The following is a 17,975-nucleotide window of genomic DNA, read 5'->3' as shown; positions in this document are numbered from 1 at the left end:
TATTGTAGGAAACTTGATAAGTGATGGATAATCATTCCGGCTACCTTCGAAGTTAATCTCCCGGCTCGTGACATATCTTATAGCGTCTAATAGTGCGCTCAGTCTGTTTAGTAGCTCGAGGGAGAAATGCGGTACTAAGACCTGTTTGTGCTCCTAACCTCTTCTTGGACTGATCTCAAGGCATTAATTATAATTGAAGTCCCTTTATCTGGATATTAGAGGAGGAAACCTCACGGAACCTTACCATTCTCCATGTTCTATAACTCCCCCTAATTTCAGCAGCATAGGTGCTCTTGATTGGAAGCAAATGGGCTGATTCCTTAGCCTAATCACAACAACTCATATAGCACCCTACTCTTACCAAGTATAAAATGGGTGCGTAATGACGTGGATAATTTGGGAACCGTTAGCCTCGTATAGTCTTTCTCGACTCTTTTCAGGACTTTAACTGGCATTCGATCTTTTGGGTCCTTCTTCCCCTCTTTTTCCAATCCTTAGGGTTGGCTACCGAATAATGTTGCAGTCCCCCCATATAACGGCGCTCGTAGTCATTCTGTGCTTTGTCTAACATGATCTGGTGTAATTCCAAAAGAGTTTTGGCATAGAAGCTCGCTATCCTATAGTAACCAGCTAGTTCAGTCAGTTTTACTTAAACCTTTTCACAATTTCCCTTACCCCCGCTTATAATCCTCTAGACACATTATCTTGTGTCATTCTTTTACCTTTACAAGAATACAAGAGTGTACAAGAAGCATCCTAGCGTTACCTCGCTAGTCCTCATATCTTGCCCTGCCTTTCCTCCCTTCCTACACTCGAGGTTGGGGTAGATCTTTGGTCCAATCGTGGCCATGTCTTACTTTACCCGTAGTACTAATTCCATCTCGGTAGTTTGGCTTAACTTATCTTTGCACCTCTCGGTAGTTAGTTGCAACTTGGGCTCCTTCGTTTGGGATAATTGCTGTGGGGACTCCGTAAGGTCCTACCATGTTTTTTTTTTTTTTACTCTATAATTTTACACCTTCTCGGCGGATTAGGTAACCTTTGATCGAAGGAGTAGGGACTAATATTGTTATTCCACAAGTAACATTCCCTCTAGAGTCATCTGGCGCTAGAGTGCAAAATGAGTTTTGTAGTCCTGGTCATATTGTGGGATTTCCGACCTTGGGCACTACTTCCTATCATTTGTAAATTACATCCGCTAGTACCCTTACCTTTGGTGTTTGCTTTTTCGCCCTCAGAGTTGGCTACCAAGTGGTGTCGAAATTCCCTCGCCCACTGGCCTATATAGCCATTCTGCGGTTTTCCTCTCATTAACTAGTTCTATGTTGAAGAGCTGTGGCACTCAAGTATGTCGTCAGTTAGAAAATAGCTAATCCATCTTGTTTTTCTTAAGACCTTGTTACGATTTTCTTTACCATATCTTATAATACTCCGGGTACATAATCTCATCTCGTTTCTCCGTTACTAGTCAGATGTTTCTGTCTCGCGTGATCATACCAGCACTAACGTATTAAGTTCCATCAGAATTTCGAAGTAAAGCGTGCTGGGGCGAGAGTAATATTGGGATGGGTGACCTCCATGGGAAGTCTTCAGGTCGCGTTTCATTATAACCTTTTCCACGAGGTGCGGGCACTCAACTTAGCTCCAGATTTACCTCAGCGTTGTCTCGCGAGTCTTTATGTTTTGCCCCGTCTTTTCGTCTGTTATCTTGCATCTAGTATCGGCGTACACCTTTAGATCCACGATCCTTTATTCACTTTATGTTCTCCTTATTTTCTACCACCGGAGGCTTTCTATTCCTTTTTCTTTGGTTATTTATCTATCGCAATATCATTTGCGACTAACTCTATAACCAACATTTTGGCTTTTGGTCTAGCATACTGTCGTTATCCTTTGTAGTGTCTGTTGAATTATTCAATATCCTTTCATTGGTACATTCTTCTGTTTTTATATGCAGCCGCCTTCTAGTGTTATGTTGTTTAGGGTCTCCTCACAAACTTCTTAACGCTACCTTATGTAGCATTCCGGCTTCCATCCAATTATTGGTAACTTCCGAACCTTTCCAACTTGGTTTAACAAGATATCTTATCGAAGTTTAGACGTCTATCTCACATTTATTGCTATATCAATTGCCTCCTCCTACCTTTGCCATTTTCTCATTACCTTCCCCCCTTTAGAGGGTACTCGTACTTTCATTTGTTTGTACTTGTAGTCGTTCAATTTCAATTAGGCAGTACTATTATTCCGACGATAACTATTCCAAGTTTTCTTGAAGCAGTGGCTTTGTTCCAACCTATAACCTTTGTTTCTTGGGATGAATACAAGTTGTGCCAATTATTCCTTAAGTTTGCCATCCTCGTCCCTTGAGGGTTCCACTATTTTTGGGGCGACGTGGTGTACCCGCGTCATTTCTTTGTATCTTAAGCCCCATGCTCTTACTGCGTTCTCAATGCAGGCCTTTAACTTAGGCAACGCGTACTAAGTGCGTCTTACTAGTGGCTCCAATTTATCGCTGCATACTCATATCACACTGTTCAGTTCATACTTACCTATCCCTCTTTTAACTCGTATATATATTTGGTTCCTGACATCTCTTTGAGGTGCTTTTATTAGAAGTTCTTTCCCCAATTAATCGGTGGCAAATTATAAACTATTATCGTACATCATTTTCCAACTATTGTTGGAAGAAATTAGAACCTCTTAAACATCACAGTACTTCTTCTAATACTTGACCTACCTGGTCTCCTTCTGAGTTTATCCTCAAGCTATAAACAACTCATCTGATTTACAATTAGGAATTGGAGGTTTGGTATTTTTTTTCCAAAAAGAGTGATACTCGTTCGCGTGACATCTTATCCTTCATCCTGAGCCTCTTTTTTTTTTTTTTTTTTTTTTTTTTTTTTACAACACAATTACGGTTGGAGATACTACGGTCTGAACTGTACTGCTCAGACAGACTTTTGTTTCTTCAAAATAATTTCCTCGAGTAAGAAAAGTATCCCTTATTGACGACATGAAGAGTACCTCTTATAGTTTTAATTAAACATAATAAGGGTACTTGATATCAATCTCCAGGACATCCTAAAAATCTATGTTTCATTCCCTTTTCCTTGTTCTGGGAAAATTTCGACAAAGTTTCCTCTACATTTCTTACTTATGCCAAAACCTGCACGCAGAAAATACCAACAATGCCTCACAGGGCCAACATATATATATATACATATCATATCATAGCCACACAGGGCTTTCAATGTCATCTCATATCGCAGCCACACAGGGCTTTCAACGTTAACAATAATATAAAAATACTTGACTTACCTCATATGTCCAACTCCAAACTACATCTGTTGCACTTTTTGTCTGCTTTTCTTTCAGATTCAACTTTATATTTCAATACCTTACCCGATGGATATCTTCTGTGGCTTTACTTCACTTACTTGCATGCTTTGTAACTTTCCATGTCATCAATTACTTTCTTCTATTGGTGTCGTCCTTCTGTTAAGATCCAAGGTTAGTATAAGGAATTTTTCCTATGACTCAGATCTAAAGCACGATCTCAGATGTAGAAGGAAGGTAACATCCTAAATGTCCTATAGCTTCCTGTTTATAGATGTGGCGCGCAACACACCGATAAACAAGACTCTACTAGACACGATCTGCAGACACTCCGAGGACGAACTGCTCTGATACCACTTCTGTCACGACCCAACCCCGTAGGCCGCGACTGGGGTCCGACCTGGACCCCCCGTACACATATCTATTAGCTGAGGTCACATTGAATCGTGAATAAGACAATATCATGTAACAGAGCCCCACTAGGCGATAACATTTTCATAAACTGTAGCCCTTTTCGTTTGTATCACAACATGACAGGGCACGCAAGCCGACAAGGCTGCCATAACATAATAGCATATATCATATATCATGTAGACCCAGCTTAATCAAACTGACATACACAACCCACATATACATGTCTGCAGACCTCTAAACATATAAATGACAACATATGGCGGGACAGGGCCCCCGCCGTACCCCTGAATGGATAAAACAATTTCTATACATCCGTGGACAGTATCAAAAACTAGGCTCCGATACAATGGAGCCTCTTCCAACTGAGCTGCATGGAATCCTAAGCTGACGGACTCCCAAAATTTGTATCTGTACCTGCGGGCATGAACGCAGCCCCCCGAGAAAGGGGGTCAGTACGATATGTGTACTGAGTATGTAATATCTGAGATAGAGAATCAGGGGATAAGATATCAATTCAGAAACCTGTACCTGTACTTTATGAATTACAAAAAAAAAACATGCATGTTCGAGTCATATCATATAGCCGGCCCTTTCGGGGGTCCGGTGAATCATCTCTGTAAAATCATCTCTGTAAAACCATCATGGCCCCAGTGCCATCACCACCTTATTACAACACATCATCATATATTTATACACGTATCCTGGCCCTCTATTGAGGGACTCAGTGAATAATGCAGTGAACTGTGCACGAGAACATATCCTGGCCCGGGACTCAGGGAAAGAAGTGTTACAATATACACGAATAGAGTAGTGAGTAACTATATGCAATTTAAATCATTATCAGAGACTCGACAGAATAAGAAAGTTAAGCTTTTATTTTAGGACCCGAGTAACGGTGTAGTCATCTCGAGTGTCCTCTAAATACCATTATGGGCTGTCTCAATTATAATTTCGGGGCTCCTAGACATGTACTAAAGTAAAGCCAAATCGCTTATGGAACCAGAAACATTTGTTAACAAATAGTCTGTAAGACTTGGAGCCTGTATATTTGTTATTTCTTTAGCCTATAACAGTTTCCAGGGAAATAGTTCGACTATTGTAGGAGTTCTATATTCAGAAGTAAATAAGAGATGTTTGAGGATGGAGTTACCCGAGAGCTCAGATCATATTCAACTTACAACTAAGACAAAGACATGCCCAAAAGAGGAAAGAGACTAAGCTTTATGTAGTCTGTACTTTGTTTCAGATGACCTTCATACACATATTTCATACCCGACCCATTATAGGGCTCGGTGAGCCACTATGGCATTCAAATCTCACTTTCGTACCAAATACATATCAAGAGAAGGGAAAGATAGTTTCCCATACACTATTCTTTTAGAACGTAGAAGTCTTAACAGGTAATACTCAATCCTTGTAGGGGCGTTAACACTTAACTTAGGGATTATGGGGCATACCTGGAGTTCCGGGAATGGAATTATTCCCACATTCCACATACAATTCACTTAAGGCTAAAACTTGCCAAAAGGAAAGAAAGATAATTGTACGTGCTTATACCAAAACATGCCACAAGAAAGCTTTACATACCTTTTGGGAGTTACCCTTTATCCTGCTCGTCTCGTCGTCTTTCAAACCTATTCAATATGAAAGTAATACGAATATCAACTACTCTTAACTTTCCAGCATCTTGGATTATGCCTTAATGTTAATGGAATCTATTTCCTTAGTCGTTTCCTCGACTAGTCCTTTAGTTTGTTAAGGCGTTAACGAAAATTGGGCAGCACCTCCCCTATAATGTGCCCTATCCAAATTTACAATTAGGTACCTAATACCTACAGCCAACCAACAACAACAACCTGCAGCAATTCATACCAACAATATACAACATACACTCCAAACGACTTATTCAAAAATACGATATCAAAATAGGGCGTCTAGCCTTTATTTTGTGACGCCTTTAATTATACATAACGAGGGGTCATGTGGCTTCGACTAGAAGCACCCTAACCCACATTAGGACATATTCAGGCCCTGCAACAACAAGCCACACCCCTGCAGAGCAACTCACAAGAACAACACTTTGTTTCGACAACAATTCAACTATAACGACTACAAATTAGTTTATTCCGAACGCCAAGTATTTCTAAGCCATTTTCATATTTCCAGCCACCAATAGGGCGTGTAACATGCTCCATCAGAACACATAAATCTCAAATTTAAAGAATAAACCTTACCTTACGTTAAACTTGTCAAACTCGCCAAAACTATCCAAAATGTGAAATCTGGACAGTTTACTGTTTCACCTTGTCGCTTCGTTTCAAAGGGGTAATGGAGGGAAACAGGATTTACGCCCTTCATGAAAGTTATAGACATATGTCTTAGGGTCGCAAACAATTTCGAATCATCCCTACATCAATTTTGTACAAAAAGATACGACCAAAATACTTACAGCTGTCCGTGTAGAATTTCCAAAACCAAATCTGAGCAGTACCTCCTCTACACTTCATCACCACTTTTGAAGCTGATAAAAGTAGAACTGGATTTTTGGGTCTGCATGAAAGTTATAGAACCACGAAATACCTTTCCAAAACATAATAAATAACTCAAAACGAATCTGTACACAAGAAGTTATACCAATATTACTAACCACTGTCCCTTCCAAAAACGGGTTGGTTAATTAATTCTTAACATTTTCTCCTTCGACTTTCTCTTATTTTCTCTTCCAAATTCCAATTGAAAAGCTGGAGTTTTACTTCCATGAAGGTCTTAAAATACATATATACGTATCCACATACTTAAGGTACACCGTATATAATTAATTCACGGAAGAAAATTGGAAAACTCACCTTTAATTCTTCAAAAATGTTGCTGCCTTGTTCCTTTTGGTTCTTCACGTTTTTCCTCTCATTTGGCTGATGTTTTTGGATGGAAAATGAGTTAAAGAGTCAGCCAACATGTATATATACACCTCCTTAGGAGGTGACACGTGGCATTCCCCTAGGGTGACACGTGGCAGCCTCCTAGGGTGACACCTCGTCCAAGCTTCCAACACAAAACTGCCACGTGGCAGCGTGGGGTCCATCCCAAGTAGGTGAGTCACCTGCCTGCTTGTCACCTGCTTGCTTCACTTTCGTAAGTTCGGAAACTAGTTTTTACTCCCTCTTGTAGGTTCGTAATCTCGTTTCACTTTAAGAGCCTATGAAACCCTTTCTACGTAAGCTTGGTATGTAATCAAGTAACTCATGTATGTAAGATTTCTAAATTAGTAGATTACGTAGATAAGTCGAGTCCTACGACTCGTTACTTGGCCTCCGATTCCTTCCGGATTCTTATGATTCCCCTTCCAACCTTCTCTAGTATGGGGTATCACATTCTCCCTTCCTTAGAGCCATTTGATAGTGTAGTAGCGTATCCGGCTCACATGATAATGTCCAAGGAACTTATGAGACATTCTGAGTTTAAAAAGGGTGGGGTGTAACAGTTATTTCAGGACCTAAACATGTGCTAATATGGTTTATGGTGATTCTGTTTGAAGCCACATGACCCCCTTGTTGCGTATAATTAAAGGCATTACAAAATAAAGGCTAGATGCCCTATTGTGATATCGTATTTTTGAATAAGTCGTTTGGAGTTTATGTTGTATATTGTTGGTATGAATTGCTGCAGGTTGTTGTTGTTGTTTGGATGTAGGTCTTAGGGACCTAATTGGAAATTCAGATAGGGCATATTATAGGGGAGGTGCTTCCCAATTTTCTTTAACGCCTCAACAAACTAAAGAACTAGTCGAGGAAACGACTAAGGAAATAGATTCCATTAATATGAAGGCATAAGCTAAGATGCTGGAAAGTTAGGAGTAGTTGATATTCGTATTACATTCATATTGAATAGGTTCAGAAGACGACGAGACGAGCAGGATAAAGGGTAACTACCAAGAGGTATGTAAAGCTTTCTCTTGGCATGATTTGGTATAAGTTCGTACAACTATCTTTCTTTCCTCTTGGCAATGTTTAGCCTTAAGTGAATTGTATATGAAGTACAGGGATAATTCCATTCCCAGAATTCTGAGTATGCCTCATAACCCTTTTCACTGTTCAGTATTAGAGTTCCTGTGAAGATTAAGTATTGCCTAGTAGGGCTTCTAGGTGTCAGAATGTAATGTATGGGAAGCTATCTCTCATTTCCATTAAGATGCATTTGATACGAAAATGAGATTACAATGCCATAGTGGTTCACTGAGCCCCCTGAAGGGCCAGGTATGAAATATGTACATGAAGATCACTTGAAGGAAAGTACAGACCATATAGAGCTTATTCTCTTTCTTCTTTGGGCATGTCCTTGATTTAGTTGTAAGTTGAATCTTATCTGAACTCCGAGGTAACTCCATACTGAAACATCTCTTAATTACTTCTGAGTATTGAATTCCTATAATAGTCAAACTATTTCTCTGGAACTCCTAAGTGAATAGTCTTACTTTGGTATATGTCTAGGAACCTCGAGATATAAATAGTGTAGCCCCTAATGGAATTTAGAGAGCAGCTAGAATGACTATACTGTTACTCGAATTCTTAGACAATAACTTAGTCCTCTTATATAGTTGAGTATTGGATAATGATTTAAACTGTGTTTGGTTTCTTACTACTCTACTCGTGTATACTGTAACACTTCTTCTCCAAGTCCCGGCCCGTTAACAGATTCGTGCAATTCACTGTAGTGTTCACCGAGTCCCTCGCTAGAGGGCCGGCATGTGTATGTATATATATGATGGCTTGGGGCCTAATACTGATAATATATATGATGGCCTGGGGCCTGATACTGATACTACATATGATGGCCTGGGCCTAATACTGATACTACATATGATGGCCTGGGGCCTGATACTGATACTACATATATGATTCACTGGACCCCATGACGGGGTCGGCTATATTGAAAATTTAAGCATGTATGTTTTTACGATTTACAGAGTACTGGTACATGTTTTCTGATTTGACATTTTATGTCCTACTTCTCTACTTCAGATATGCTTCCTATTGTATCATGTTATGTTTTACATACTCAGTACATATATCGTACTAAGCCCCTTTCCCGGGGGGATGCATTTATGCCTGCAGGTACAGATACAGATTTTAGGAGTCCGTCAGCTTAGGATTCCATGCAGCTCAGCGGGAATAGGCTCTATTGTATCGGAGCCTAGTTTTGATACTGTCCACGGATGTTTAAAAATGGTTTTATGTATTCAAGGGTACGGCGGGGGCCCTGTCCCGCCATATGTTGTCGTTTATATTTTTAGAGGTCTGCAGACATGTATATGTGGGTTGTGTATGTCAGTTTGATTCAGCTGGGTCTACGTGATATATGATATATGTTATTATGTTATGGCAGTCCTGTCGGCTTGCGTGCCCTATCATGTTATGATACAAATGAAAAGGGCTATAGGTTTATGAAAACATTGTCGCCCAATGGGGCTATGTTATATGATATTGTATTATTTACAGTTCAATGTGACCACAACTGATAGGTATGTATATGGGGGTCTAGGTCGGATCCCAGTCACGGCCTACGGGGTTGGGTCATGACAGGATTTTCAATCTTAACTTAAATCTTGACTTTAAAACCAACTTCATGAGCATGTATGCATATGAAGGACATACGTAATTGAAACATAGGAGTTTAATCAATCTGATCATGAACAACTTAGTACTTTAGGCTTGAGTCAAAGGAAAGAGGTATGGATAACACTTTATCATGTCCGCTTCCATTTCCCATGTAGCACTCTCTACTTGTTGATTCCTCCACAACACTTTGATGGATGCAACCTCTTTGTTCCTTAATCTCTTCACTTGCCGGTCTATGATTTCCATCAAAACCTCCTTATAAGTCAAGTTCTCTTCAATTTTGACATTCTCCAATGGTACAATAGCATTTCGATCACCCATAAACTTTCTCAACATCAACATATGAAATATCAGGTGAACCATAGCCAACTCAAATGGCAAGTCTAACTCATATGCCACTTTGCCAATATGCTTCAATATCCTATTGGGTCCTAGATGTCTAGGACTCAATTTCTCTTTCTTACCAAAATGTATTATACCGTTCATATGTGAAACCTTAAAATACACCCAATCATCTACATCATATTAAAGGTCTCACCTTCTTATCTCCAAATATGACTTTTCGCAACTGAGCCATCTTCAATCTCAGTCTTATGAATCTCCAATGTATCTACTACCAAATCAAGACCAATCAATTCCATCTCACCATCTTCAAACTATCCCACTGGGGATCTACATGTTCTTCCATACAAGGCTTCAAAAGGAGCCATTTGCATGCTAGAGTGATGACTATTATTGTAGATAATTTCAATCAATGGAAAATGGTCATCCCAACTTTCTCTAAAATCAATCACAGACACCTTAAATATACCCCCAAAGTTTGGATCGTTATTTTAGCTTGTCCATCGATTTAAGGATGGAAGGTGGTACTTAGATTAAATTTTATACCGAGACTTTTTTGAAATGACTTCCAATAATATGAAGTGAATTGAGTACCTCCATTTGATATAATAGACATGCGAGACCATGAAGCTTTACCAAGTCCCAAATATACAACTTAGCATAATCTTCGGTGCCATTAGAAGTCTTAACCAGCAGAAAATGTTGCATTCTAGTACGAGGAAAACCCATCACCAAATCCATGTTTACATCTTCTCAATTCTAAGTAGGAATTTCAATGTCTTGAGCCAAACCTTCCAATTTTTGAAGCTCAACTTTCACTTGTTGACAATTTGGACACTTAGCTACGAACTCCGCTGTGTCCTTCCTCCTGCCATTCTACCAATACACTTCCCTCAAATTATGATATATCTTGGTGGATCACGGATGAATTACATATCGAGAACTAGGAGCCTCATTCAATACTAACTGTCTTAAACCATCAATATTAGGCACACACAAACGTCCTTGGTAATGAAGTACTACATATCCTTCTTAGGAGAAAGCCTTAATGGATTTTTCGGCAATTGGCCTCTTCATTTCAACCAAAACTGGATCATTGTCTTGTTTAGACTTAACATCTACCACAAGAGACGATTTTGAACCATTTTGCACAAGAACCCCTCCATCATTGGAATCAATCAAGCGCATACCTAAACATGAAAATCTATGAACATCCTTAACAAACTCCTTCTTACCTTTCTCAACATGAGTAATACTATACATGGAAAACCGACAAAAGCATCGGCCACAACATTTTCCTTACCCGAATAGTACAACACACTCATATCATAGTCCTTTGAAAGCTCAAGCCATCTCTTTTGTCTAAGGTTCAAGTCCCTACATATTGAAAGCTTTTATGGTTGGTAAATACATCCACATGCACCCCATAAAGATAATGACGCCATATTTTCAAAGCAAACACAACTGTCGCAAGTTCAAAATCATAAATTGGATACCGTTCATGCACTTTGAGTTGCCTAGAGGCATATGCTATAACTTACCATATTACATAAAAATACAATCCAAATCAACATTGGAGGCATCACAATAAACAACAAACCCATCCAAACCTTCGATTAATGTCAAAATAGGAGCAGATGTAAGGCGGTCCTTCAATATTTGGAAACTCTTCAAACATTCATCCGACTATTAGAATTTCACCTTCTTTTGGGTAAACTTAGTCAAAAGTAAAGCTATAGAGGTAAAACCTTCAACAACCCTTCTATAGTATCTGACAAAGCCTAAAAAGCTTCTAGTATCCGAAGGAGATAATGGTCTAGGCTAATTCTTCACTGCCTCCATTTTCTTTGAATCAGCTTTAATTCCATCACCGAACACCAAGAGGCCTAGAAATGCAACTTACCTTAGCAAAAATTTGCACTTACTAAACCTGGCAAATAGCATCTTATTCCTCAACTTTTGTAATACAATCCTCAAGTGACCCATCTGATATCCCTTATTTTTGGAATAAATCAAGATGTCATCAATAAACACTACCACAAATATGTCCAAGTATGGCTTGAAAATATGATTTATCAAATCCATAAAGATAGTAGGAGCATTATTCAACCCAAATGACATAACTAATAATTCAAAATGACCATACCTTATTCGGAATGCCATTTTGGGAATGTCACACTCCCTAACCCATAGTTTGATAGTTGGAATGAAGATCAATCTTTCAAAAGTAACTTTCCCCTTGCAATTGGTCAAACAAATCATCTATCCTCGGAATTGGATACTTTTTTATTAATGGTGACCTTATTCAATTGTCGGTAATGTATACACATCAGAAGTGACCCATCCTTCTTCATAACAAACAACACGGGAGCACCCCATGGTGAAATACATGGCCTTATAAAACCCTTATCCAAAATGTCCTTCAATTTCTCTTTCAACTCCTTAAGTTTTGCTGGAGCCATATGGTAAGGAGGAATAGAAATAGGTTGAGTATCGGGGAGGATATATATGCCAAAGTCAATTCCTTTTCGGAGGAACACCTGGAAAATCAACTGGAAACACATTAGGAAACTCATTGACTATAGGTAGTGACTCAATCATATTAGTTTTGGAATAAACATCCCTAGCTAACAATATATGATAAATGCACCCTTTAGAAATTATTTTTCGGGCCTTATGAAAAAGATGAATCGAACCTTAACCACTGAATCACTACCCTTTCATTCAATAATAGACTCATTAGGAAATTTAAGTGTGACCCTATGGGTTCTACAATCAATGTATGCAAAAGGGGTATGCAACAAATCTATACTAACAATAATATCGAAATCGGTCATGTCTAGTTCAACAAGATCACATAGGATAAATTTATACAAAATCAACATAGGACAATTTCTATAAACTCTTGTAGCTAAAACCGAATAACCAATGGGAGTATACCCCAAAAAAGGCACTAACAAGACTTCGAGAAACACATCAAATCTCATAGCAAGATAAGGAGTAAGAGAAGAAAATTTGGCACCCGGATCTAGCAACACATAAACCTCAAAGTTAAAGATCCGTAACATACCCGTGACCATATCGGGAGTCCCATCCATATCTTTCCTAGCATATAGAGCATAGAATCAGTTGTTGCACTAGCAACCCTTTGGTTTATCTTAGACACCTTATTTAACATGGCCACCTTAAGCAACTTGGACTTGAGGATGACCTTTCTTTCCTTTTTAGAAATACTAGGGCACTCAGATTGTTTATGGCCTATCTTGCCACATCTATAACAAGCACCCGTTCCTATCAATCATTTCCCCCATGGTTCTTTCCAAACTTAGTACACTTTGGAAAAGTAGGACTACTACCACTTACAACCCCACCTTGACCCTTAGGGTAGGACACTCTATATTTAACAAACTTTTTTTTCGAACTTTTTCCTTCTTGAGAACGGCTACTACTACCATTGGTCCTAGCACTCCCAAACCCACTTTCATACCAGACCCTCTTAGAGCCTCCCATACTCATTTACTTGAGTTTCTCTCCTTCAATTTATTCGGTAGAAGTCATAAGCCGAGATATGTCCATTTCCTTAACAAGCATAGAAGTATGGCATTCCTTTGATACTAAGTCGGATACCCCCAATATGAATTAGCTCATTCGGTCATATGGATTGGCAACCAATAAAGGAGAATACTTAGATAGCTTGGTGAAATTGAGGGAATAGTCCTTCATACCCATGTTGCATTGCCTAAGATTGATAAACTCTAAAACCATTGCCTTCCTAAGCTTAAGAGGGAAGAAGCGATCAAAGAAAGAAAGCTTGAAGGCTTCCCAATCAATAGGACCTTTATCCACTCTCACTAACTTCTATTGAGTATACCACACTTGAGCAATACTCTTGAGTTGGTAGGCCGCCAAATCGGCTTTCACTTTTGAAGTTACCCCCATAATAGTCACTATATTATAGACCTCATCAATGAATTCTTGGGGATCGTTATCAACTTTTAAACCATGAAACTCGGGAGGAATCATCCTTGCAAACTCCCTAACCCTAAAAGCTAGAGTAGGAGCATTTGGAGGAGAAACAACTCCTTAGTTGGTCATAATTTGGGATAGAATAGTAATAGCATTTCAGAACTCCACATTAGTCACTGGGTCGGGTAGGGGACCATTATCTTGAAGAATCGGAGGAGCTTGGTCCTTATTATCATTAAGCTCTCTTTTTATAGGTTCCCTTTTTTAAGGCACTTTTGAAAAATGCAAAGCACAATTGTTAGGAAAAGAAAGTCTTAGAGTACACTCTATTGCATAATATAAATCAAGAAAGAAGTGAGGATTTCCTAAAATGCCTCATAGCCTCCAATTCATAGATGTGGTGCACTTCATATCTATTAATAAATCTCAACTTAATGTGATATGTTGGACTTCCTAGGACATATTAAACCTTCTGCTTTTATACTAAGTTTGTTACGACCCGACTTAGGGCCTAAGGTAATATGGCGATCAAAACCCCAAAAAGATCCAACCAATCCTCTTGACATATCGTAAATATATATACGGTAAAGTAAAGCAGAAATAACATAGGAAAGAGTCTAAAACATGAATCATAAAAGAGAGTGCAAACTCGACTACATAGACTCTACATCATTTGTTCAACAATGCCTTTACTAACTCAAGACAGGCGGAGGATAGGACATATCTCTAGCTTACCCTCAACAAGAATGGAACAAAAGTATTTCAAAATGAAAAAACTCATCACTCACCCTTGAAAGATGAGGACTCACCAAACTTTGTAGGATGGCAACTCAATTAGCCACATATGGAGCGAATGTGATCCTCAACACCTGTATTATGAGACAAACTAGGCAACAAATATGCGTTAGTATATTTGAATATACTATGTATGTGGTATACCATGAAATATAAATCATAGGATGCAATAATCAAATATATTGGTGATTCCATTCGGCCGAGCCAACCATCGAAAGTCTTGCAAAATGTATATGATAAAAGAGGATAGTTAAAGTAATGAGAAAACCATAATGATAAAAGCATTTAAGTGACATAGTTAAAATAATAAAGGAACATAAAGAGAGTATACATATATGGGATAGAAACATAATTGACAATAAGACGAAGTGAGCTATAACATGGAATACCGATGTCTCCCCATACAATAAAATAAAGGGGAATCTACTTGACAATGTAGACTCTACCCCGCTAGGCGGGTGTGATGAACATGTTCTATATGTGTATCCATTAGCTAGTCCATAAAGGAAAATCCTACGATGACACGTAATTATGAGACTAGAGACTTTATATAAGAATCGCATAGGTTGAGCGCCCACCTCAAGCCTCATTCCATACTAAGTCAAATTCTACAGAATATATAACATAGTAATCATACTTTAACATATATCATAAAACTTGTGCGTAGGTTTAAACTCATAGAATAGCTCATTTTCATGTCATAATTGCAATGTGAGTAAAAGCCTTTCAACATTACAAATCGTACTTGCATAATTCCTATCATTAGGTTCCTAGGTCACCAATTAAGGATCCTAAGTCATCTTTCTTCATATTTTTCATGAAAATCATATCTTGAACATAATTATAATCTATGATCATAATTAATACTTGAATTTAGAGTAAAACTCATATACAAGTCAATTTGAGTGAAAACCATGGGAATACTTTGAAATACTTAAACTTCATAATCATAATTACTATAAATTATCATTAAAAATAGCTTCATGCATGGGCATTCATAATTTGACTTGAAATCATGAAATTAATCATAGAATCGTGATTTTAATGATCATTAGTAATAATGAAAAAGATAATTGAAACAATCCAACACAATTAATCAAAACTAGGGTTAAAAAGTAATGGAATTTCAAGAGATTTTTGAGGAAAACCTTGGGACTCCATGGGTGAAAGGAACCTATGTAATTGACCTTGGAATTGAGAGAAGATGACTTGTTGTTGCAGAAACCCTAGCCAAGAACCTTGATCAAAGAGATGTTCTCTTGAAAGAACCTTAGGAGAGAAGTCTTAATGTTGTTTGGGAACTAATGAGGGAAAATAATAGGTTTAGGAACACTTTGGATAGTTGGCATTAGGAATCTAGTCCTAAAAACATCCACATACATTAATACGATATAGGAAAAATGACCAAACTACCCCTCAATAATCCTGGTTGGACAAACCTAAGATTTGGGCTCTACGATTCATAGAAAGGTTGATGAGTCATTGAAATGACTCAACTTGCAGACTTTCTAAAACACTGAAATCCCTTATTCTCTGATCTTTCTCTATGAGTCATCCTTACGACTCATCAAAATGGTTACGGTTCATAGACCCTATTGACACCCAATTTTGACCCTCCACAATGCAAATCAGCTATCGAGTTTCTTTCAATTTCAATTTTTTTTGAAATAATTAGCTTTTATAAGAAAACAAAGATATTTTTATGTTATTATTAACTATTTTTATTTTATTTATAAATTTTAGTATAATATACATATTTTTATATAACTATATCTTTGATTACTATTTATATAGTTATTCAAAAATCATCTCAAAAAGATTTCATTTTTAATTAAATACAATGTTAGTTTGGTTAGTTTAATTATAGTTTGCATTTTTGAAAATTTTAGTTTTTTCTATTTTTTCTTAGATTAAAGAATTGAAAAGGATTAGGATTAAAGTTTGTGGTTGAATATTGCGGTAGATTTGAGATTTCCATGATTTCCTCTCTTGAAATAATCTCATTTCTCCTGCTTACAAAGAAAATTTCTTAGTTAGGAAGAGGGTGTTGAACTCTCAAAATTGAGATCCAATCATTTATCCTATGATGTCCTTTGATAACAGCCTCTAACAAAAGAAAAAAGAATCAATTTTGTTGAACCCTAGATCTTTGAGAAGTAAGCAAGTTTGATTTTTGACACAGAACAGTCTTTCTTGAAAAGGAAGAATAACTCAAAAGCCAAAGTATTAGTTTGTGTTTGTAATAATTAATATAAAATAGCACACAAAGAACTAAACATATAAATGTTTCTTTATTTGAAGACGAACTAATCCATGGGTGAATAAAGACTAAATGGACAGAAATTAGCCTATTTTTATTTTAGAATTGATGTGTGAGAAAGGTTTACTTGTGTTGAATCATGGATTTCTTGCGCTTCAACTTTTGTAACCTCATTTTTTAGATGCAGAAAAAGGTCTCAATTTCTTAGAAAAAATAAGGAAAACCTAAAAATTTCAAAGACAGGACCGAGCCTTGAAGGGCTGCCTACGTATCTCACAAAGGAAAATTTAGGTCCTACGTTGTTCGATTAGCTTGAATTTATTTGTGAAACATCGCCTTTATTTATCGTATGTGGAAGAGGCCTCGTCTTCTCTCTTTGACCCAACCCTTTTTTTAGACGAGAGAGAAAGGTTATGATTTGAGAGTAAAGTTCAAATTATATTGGGAAACTAAAGACCCATGGAGTATTTGGATGCACTTTCGATAGTAACTTGATAGTTATGCCAATGAGGCTCTAGAAAAAAGTTTGAAAAAAAGTGAACTAGCATGTCTTCAAATGAAACAACATTTTTCACAAAAATGGTTATAGCATATAACACATAAATAGTTATTGTGCATCCTAAATAGATATGTGACATTTTTGTGCCAAGGATAGGTCTAACAATTTGAAGGATGTATAACATCATTTGAAATATTTCATTTCGCCAAAAAACCATATTTATAAAAGCTTTATAAATAAACTGAATGGGGATACATAATAGGAAAATGGGATACAAATAATCGATCCCACGGAGGGGTACAATCCTAAACTAAGGCTTCGGGGTCAATCTTTTATTCTTGACTTCTTGTAATCTCCGAACGCCAATGCCTTTTGGATGAAGTAGCATCTTTTGAGGATCCTTCTTTGACTAGACTAAGCTACTAAAATAAACTTCTAACCCCGAGGGACAATGGTTTGTCAAACGGCCCATACAACTTTCAAATTTAAGCATATAGGTATAATCGTCTATTTAGGCCGAGGGCCATTTTGCATTCACTGTGGTATTTCTAATGGGCCCAATACACCTTATCATATCATTGCCAAGAGGGCCATTTGCATATTCATTGCCAAGAGGGACATTCATTATCATATTCATTGCCAAGAGGGCCATTTCATTATCATATCATTACCAAAAGGCCATTTCATTATCACATTCATTGCCAAGAGGGCCATTATCATATTATTGCCAAGAAGGCCATTTCATTTG

This window comes from Solanum dulcamara, chromosome 8 (assembly GCF_947179165.1).
Source record: "Solanum dulcamara chromosome 8, daSolDulc1.2, whole genome shotgun sequence".
Taxonomy (NCBI): Eukaryota; Viridiplantae; Streptophyta; class Magnoliopsida; order Solanales; family Solanaceae; genus Solanum; species Solanum dulcamara.
The sequence above is the reverse complement of the archived record's forward strand: the minus strand, read 5'-3'. Positions refer to the sequence as shown.